The sequence below is a fragment of the Glycine soja genome, chromosome 7 (assembly GCF_004193775.1).
Source record: "Glycine soja cultivar W05 chromosome 7, ASM419377v2, whole genome shotgun sequence".
Taxonomy (NCBI): domain Eukaryota; kingdom Viridiplantae; phylum Streptophyta; class Magnoliopsida; order Fabales; family Fabaceae; genus Glycine; species Glycine soja.
Window position 1 is genome coordinate 10,556,083 of NC_041008.1, and position 6,530 is coordinate 10,562,612.

Consider the following 6,530-nt stretch of genomic DNA (forward strand, 5'->3'; position numbering starts at 1 on the left):
GCCACTAAAATCTAGTTTGGTGGACAATGACATCCTTCTTCACAGAAATCTAAGAACTAGTTAAGTAGTTGTAAAAACTAATTAAGTAGTTGTAATCGGTATACTTTTAAGTAAGTCTTTATTAACAAGTTTAGCATGTTATTGTCGTCCTATCTAATGAAGAGTATCTTTCTATTCTATCACTTTGTATTATAATAATAATAATAATAATAATAATAATAATAATAATAATGTTTAAACCAGAGCGATGAACTCATAATAACATTTAGCTGCAATTTAAACGCACACATTATATAAATATTATAATAATAAAAAAAAGAAGCAAAGAGATATACACTAGAACCAAACTCCACCTTAGATATGGTGAGCCACCCAAAACCATCACTATAGATATCATTGATTATTTGAGTAGTTATGTTTTCATAAGTCATAAGTTGCCATTGCCATGTGCAGAACAAGGATTCATTTCTAATTAGACAATTATGTCTGGATTGAACTTTCTATATTTTCACACATATATTATGCTTCTGCCATTAGCTGCTAATGAGATAACCCAGCTAACTCTTCTAAGGATAATCATGGTGCATGCACGGCAACCTAAATGTACTTGCCAGATACGAATATTTCCTTGTCCACCACCATTAACTCCCTACATGCTTCAACTGTAATGTGGTCAAACAACGTGGACAGTTTCCAAATCCAAGTTCATGAACCTGCCAAGGTTTTTGTTCTTCACTCAGATTAAGTGAATTAGAATATTATCCTAGTGTCCCTTATACCTTAAACATGTTCATTATTATGTATTAAACTATAGTATTCTCTTCCTAATTATATCTTCAAAGTACTGTGAATAACTTGTTCGGGCCACATGCTTTGCTGTAAGCTCTTGTAAGTGATGGAAGAGAAATTGTTAATTCATCTTGTTTCATTATAACTCATACTTATACAAGTAAAGAATTCATTACCCTAAAAGAGTTCGAATCTCAAATGTGGTTAAGAGTGTGTTTTTAAAAATATAGATGAATAGAAGAAAATGAGATTAAACAGTGGTACATTTGGGTTCTAATTAAAAAAATGAAACCAAAGATAATAGAACGAAACAAAATGTTTTGTTCTATTCCATCCATTTAATAAACACTACTTAAATGTGCAAGGGAAATAACATGAGGCATTATTTCATATACACACTTAATTATTCAAAACTTTTATATTACGTACGCGTGTGATTTTCATTGTTATTAATAAGAGAAAAGCAAGGTCACAATCCTTATCAGTATTAATTAGTGCTTATATGGAATAACTTACGTTTTAGGGAAAATTCACATACTTTTTTAAATTATTACAAAAAATGGTAAAAGTAAGCGAATATTGTTTTTTTCAAAATTATTTAACTTTATATACACTTAATGTTAATGTTTGCTTTATAAATTGACAAATTATCTTGGGCTAGGATTTTCTTTATAAGTAGACATCGTAATTTAAATACAAGGATGTATATCACTCTCGGTTATGATTTAATTAGGTGCTTTAGGGCCCGTTTATACTATGCCATATATATATATATATATATATATAATAGCATCTGTACATGTGCTTTCAGTATTTTACCGATTCGTTTCATGCATCTAACCCTAAACTTGGCTTAACACGTATATTTTAAGTAGAGAATTTCAAATCACACACACAAACACACGGAGAGAAAGACAAAAAAAATAAGGGTGTTTACTGTTGAGGATTGAGTTGAGTTTATGCATATTTTGAGCATGCGTGTAATCAGAACTTAAACAAGAGTGAAGTGCTACACAAGTAAAAATAGCATCTACATTGGATATCAATGCAACTGAAAAGTAAAGGAATCAATGTTTAATTAAGTATATTCGAATACTAATGTTTCTGGTTAGAAACTTTAAACGACAAGCTCTTAATATAATATTCTAGAGTCTTTTAACTAACTTCTATGATAATAACAACTTATTCATATACAAATGTCAAAAAGGAAAACAAATACCAAACTCTCCTGTTGTGGACGTTTGACTCATATTAATTGGTTGGAAAGGCAGAATTAGTCTTTGATTATGCTTACAGAATCAAACACGTTCTCTGGCAGTTTACCAACAATATTGCCTTATCATTGTTCCAAGTCATATGTAATAAGATCCTTGGCTTCAGGAATCTCTACATGCCAGACAAGTATTAATTATAAGCTAGAAGCTAGCATATACATGGCCTCATATTGATAAAGACCACTTTATATTTTTTTATTTAAATTATCTGAACACTTCACTATAGCTACTAACACAACCTTTGTGACCTGTATTAATTCTAGACCTCGGTAATGTGGAGCCAATTAAGCATAAGGTGGTTCACGTTCTTACTTCAGGTTTTTTAGTATAAAAATTATTTAGTACTTATATTTATACAATTCTTTTAGTTGCTCTAATGTGGTAATAACTAAAATGTGCTTTTTGTTCTTCGTAAACAGACTTCAAGTTCAAATTCTATAAAGAAATAACCCACTTTTATTTTTTTTATAAGGTTCCTAATTTTTCTGTTATTCTCTCATATTTAAAAAATAATTAGTCATTAATTTCAATCAAATAAATTATCTGTTAATATATCAATCCTCACTAAATTCAGTCCACAAAAGTTTCCTGAATTGGTAATATCAAAAGTCACTATTAATTTAATAAATGATTTTACATCCCAAAAAGTAAAAAAAATACACTTTTATTTTTTGTATGATCTATAATTCTGTGGGCTTATTTTGTAAAAGCACCACTGATAATTAATGGTGAAATAATGGGGATAGTATTGTAATTAATTTAATTGTTTCGTTCTTGCTTAGATGGCTGGATTTTAGCAGTGTTTTTTTTGGAAGGCTGGATTTTAGCTGTTTTGGAGACAGCCCTTCGGACTTTGGAGAGTCACATACCAACTACCAATTCAACAATTCCTTATGATGGATCAACAAAGATATATTAAATATAATTAAAAAAAAAACTCTTATAAATATTATTTTAATACTTTATTGATTGTATTTATATTGAAATTGTTTTTTTTTTTTTTTGTTTCCATCTGACTGACCCACCTTTAGAAATTGTGCTTGTATAAGAACTAAGAAAATATTATATATATTTACCAAAAAGTACTTTGTAAACGATTCATCCATGTTATTAAACTATATTTGTTAAGCATAACTTCACATGTAAACCAGAAGATATTATTGTAACGTTAATTGATATTACAACGCTTGATATTATTTTAACCCACTAAGAGAGAACCAAGGTTTCTTAAAAGTCCAAACTAAGAGAAAGAAAAATCACATTAGACTGGTAATGTTGCGTAAGAGATTGCAAACTAATATTGAAATTCTAAAGTACTATGAAAACACTACTCTTAAAGGCTATATTTGATTTCAAATTTAACCCAACATGTTTAGCATTGTTACAATTTTATTAGATTGGGAATGTTATTTTCATACGTTGTTCTCATCGAGAATGTGTGTTACCCTCCAACTTGCATGATTGCAACAAACTGATGGAGACTACCATCACTTCTCAAACTCAATGCCGTTGCTTCAGATAAAACATGGCAAGATCACACTTGTCAACTTGTCACTGTTCTATGATTTTAACAATGAATTATGAACCTACCTCAATTTGATTTTGAAACGTCTCGTGCTATCTATCACATATCCGGATTCTCTACTGTCAAAAAAAGCACACATTTATACAATCAGACGATTAAAACCGTTTGATAAAGATCCAATGATTCATAAATTATTTTAGTAAATTCAACTTAAAAAATACCTTTAAAACATTAATCGTCTGATTAAATCAAACGATCCATGTTCAGGACTGCATGAATACAAGTAATCCATATTCCTATCTATCACCTACATTCTACCGGACTGTCATAGAGTGTAGACAATGGCGTCACCGAGTAAAGTAATAAAGTGCACAAAGGCGTATGTCAACATACACATTATGGCATAAATAGATTGCACTTTTAATGACTGACACATTTTCAGCAGGGTACCCAAATTTGTGCTCTAGATTTAAACTTTTTAAAATAAAATAAAATAATGATAAACTCCTCAGGTGCTTTTAGAAAAAAATATCATGGCCTCGTGGGATTATATTACTTTGTTTTTATGAAGAAAAAAATGTTTTTTTATAGTAAGTTCCTGTAAGAGATTTTGAAAAAAAATATATTAACAAAAAAAACTGGGATAAGCATGTACTTAAAATGCATACATTACAAATTAATCTTGAGAATTGCAATTTATTGAAAGCTTTTACAAACCATGGGTCTTTGTCATGCTAAAAAGACCTCCAATATCAATCAAGCTTATGGACAATGTAATTTCTCTGTCATTTAGTCACACGTTTAGATCCTCTTTCTTTTTTAGATAATATAACCAAAAATATAAAAAGATACATATTCCTACACACCATCTCCTTTTTTTACCCCCTTAAACTAAGTGCAAAATTGATTAAACATTTTTGGTGCAGAAACAACACCATCCTAAACTTGTTTAGCCTTGGGCTGAAGTCTTTTACTAACCTTTATTATCAGGAACCACATTGATTAAAATCAGGAACAATGGCTTTTTAGGTAAACTATGGATTTTATCAGACTTCATAAAAATTCAAGATTTTTAGGTAAGCTTTTAGTTTTGGATGCTACTCCTCAAGTTCAACAAGACAGCATCTTCTATTCATCACTAGCTTCATCTCCTATAAATCTTAAACATCCACCTTTTTTTTATCCGTTAAAACATCCACATTTATGTTCACACTTAACAGCCTCTAGAAGGCCAAAAAAAAAACTGAACTCGCGGCTTTTTTCCCCAGCAAAAACAGCAATATACCAGCTCTTTTCTCAAATAATATTCAGAAACAAGAGAGCAAAAAGCAAAAGACTTATTTTCCATTTTAAAAAGAAAAATAAAGAAGTGACACTTTTAATCAATTTATAGAGAAATAAACCCAGGCCCTTTGGGAACTCAGTTCAGCTCCTCTTCGTTTTATCCAAAGAAAAAAAGAGAATTAAAACTAGACCTTCAGTTTTCACTTCAGATGATACAATACAATTGAAATCTAGTGAAAAAATATACCTTATAATATGTCTTCAAATTTCTAATAAACTATCTGTAATTATACTGCTGAACAAGAAGTTTGAGTTACTCGTCAGAAATGCATATCATCTCAATTCTCAACTAACATACAACTATAAATTAGCAAAGGAAACAAATGACATTAGCATATACAACAATCATCACCCCAAGAGTGGTTAATCACAATAGCAGTGGATAATCCAGGCAAACTTTAGCCGCACTGTCAGGGGTTCAAATCCTAGAGTCACCACTACAGGGAAGGCACCTAACCCCCACCCCTGGCTTAAGGGTTAATCCCACAGCATTGCTAGTGAGTATTCCCAGCCAGGGACCAAAAGAGTACATAACAAATTGTCAAGTAGTAACACTTGAACATGCAAACACTGAATGCCAGAAAATATGCACAGGAACATATTACTAATGTAACAGTCTACTAACAGAAAGTCACATACATATGCTGCAACTTTTCATTCCCCTTTAACACAACCCTTCCCGTTTGAGAAACCATATCAACCCGCAATTTCTCATTTTTCTGGTTTACTAATAAACCAAAAGTGAGACCATGTACCTCTAACATCAATTTTACATACATAGATTAGTCTTATAACAAGTACTAGTTTAAGTAACAGACAATAGTTTTATTTAGAGTTCTACTGGGAACTAACTTTACTATTCTATTTTTTATGTTAGTACTATTCTATTTATTATTAAAGAAACTTTTAATCAAGCATAAAGCATGAACTTAATACCAATTCAGATTTGACACATAAAAGTCATGATTTGATTCAAAATAAATTTCCCATAACCAGACTTGCATAAAAAAAAATCCGCCACTATGACAACCATCTTACCTGCACAGTTCAAAAAACCTGTTTCTCTGAAAACTGAACTGCATCTATCAGGAATTTAAAATGATTTGGAGATCAAATTGTTTGGGTCCAATTGCAAGGTATGAGACTTGAATCCCAAATTGGAAAAATGAAATTCAGGTATGGGGTTAAAAGACCTTGGGTCTCCAACTACAATGGCTAGCTTTTGTGGTATGGTTCTACAATGGCCTTATCACATATCGTTCAAAATAGCAATGCTAGGATGTAAGTACTTTTATTCATTTTTGAAAGAAATACAGTAAAAAAGAAAAATATTCTGGATAAAACATTAAACACTGTTTTCCACACTTTCTTTAAACAATGATGAAGCATCCATTCAATCGGACCATCTAGAAACACATTACCATTTTAATGCATCGTGAAGTGTTTTCCCTTCCAACCCAGCTTTCACAGGTCATGAACAGTAGGCATATTTTAATTATGGTTTTACACAACAGACAGCTTGGTATCTGAACAATTGAAGAAAAACATTTAGTTGCAAGTAAAAAAAGAGTTGGAAATAATGGTCAATCACCAGTAGG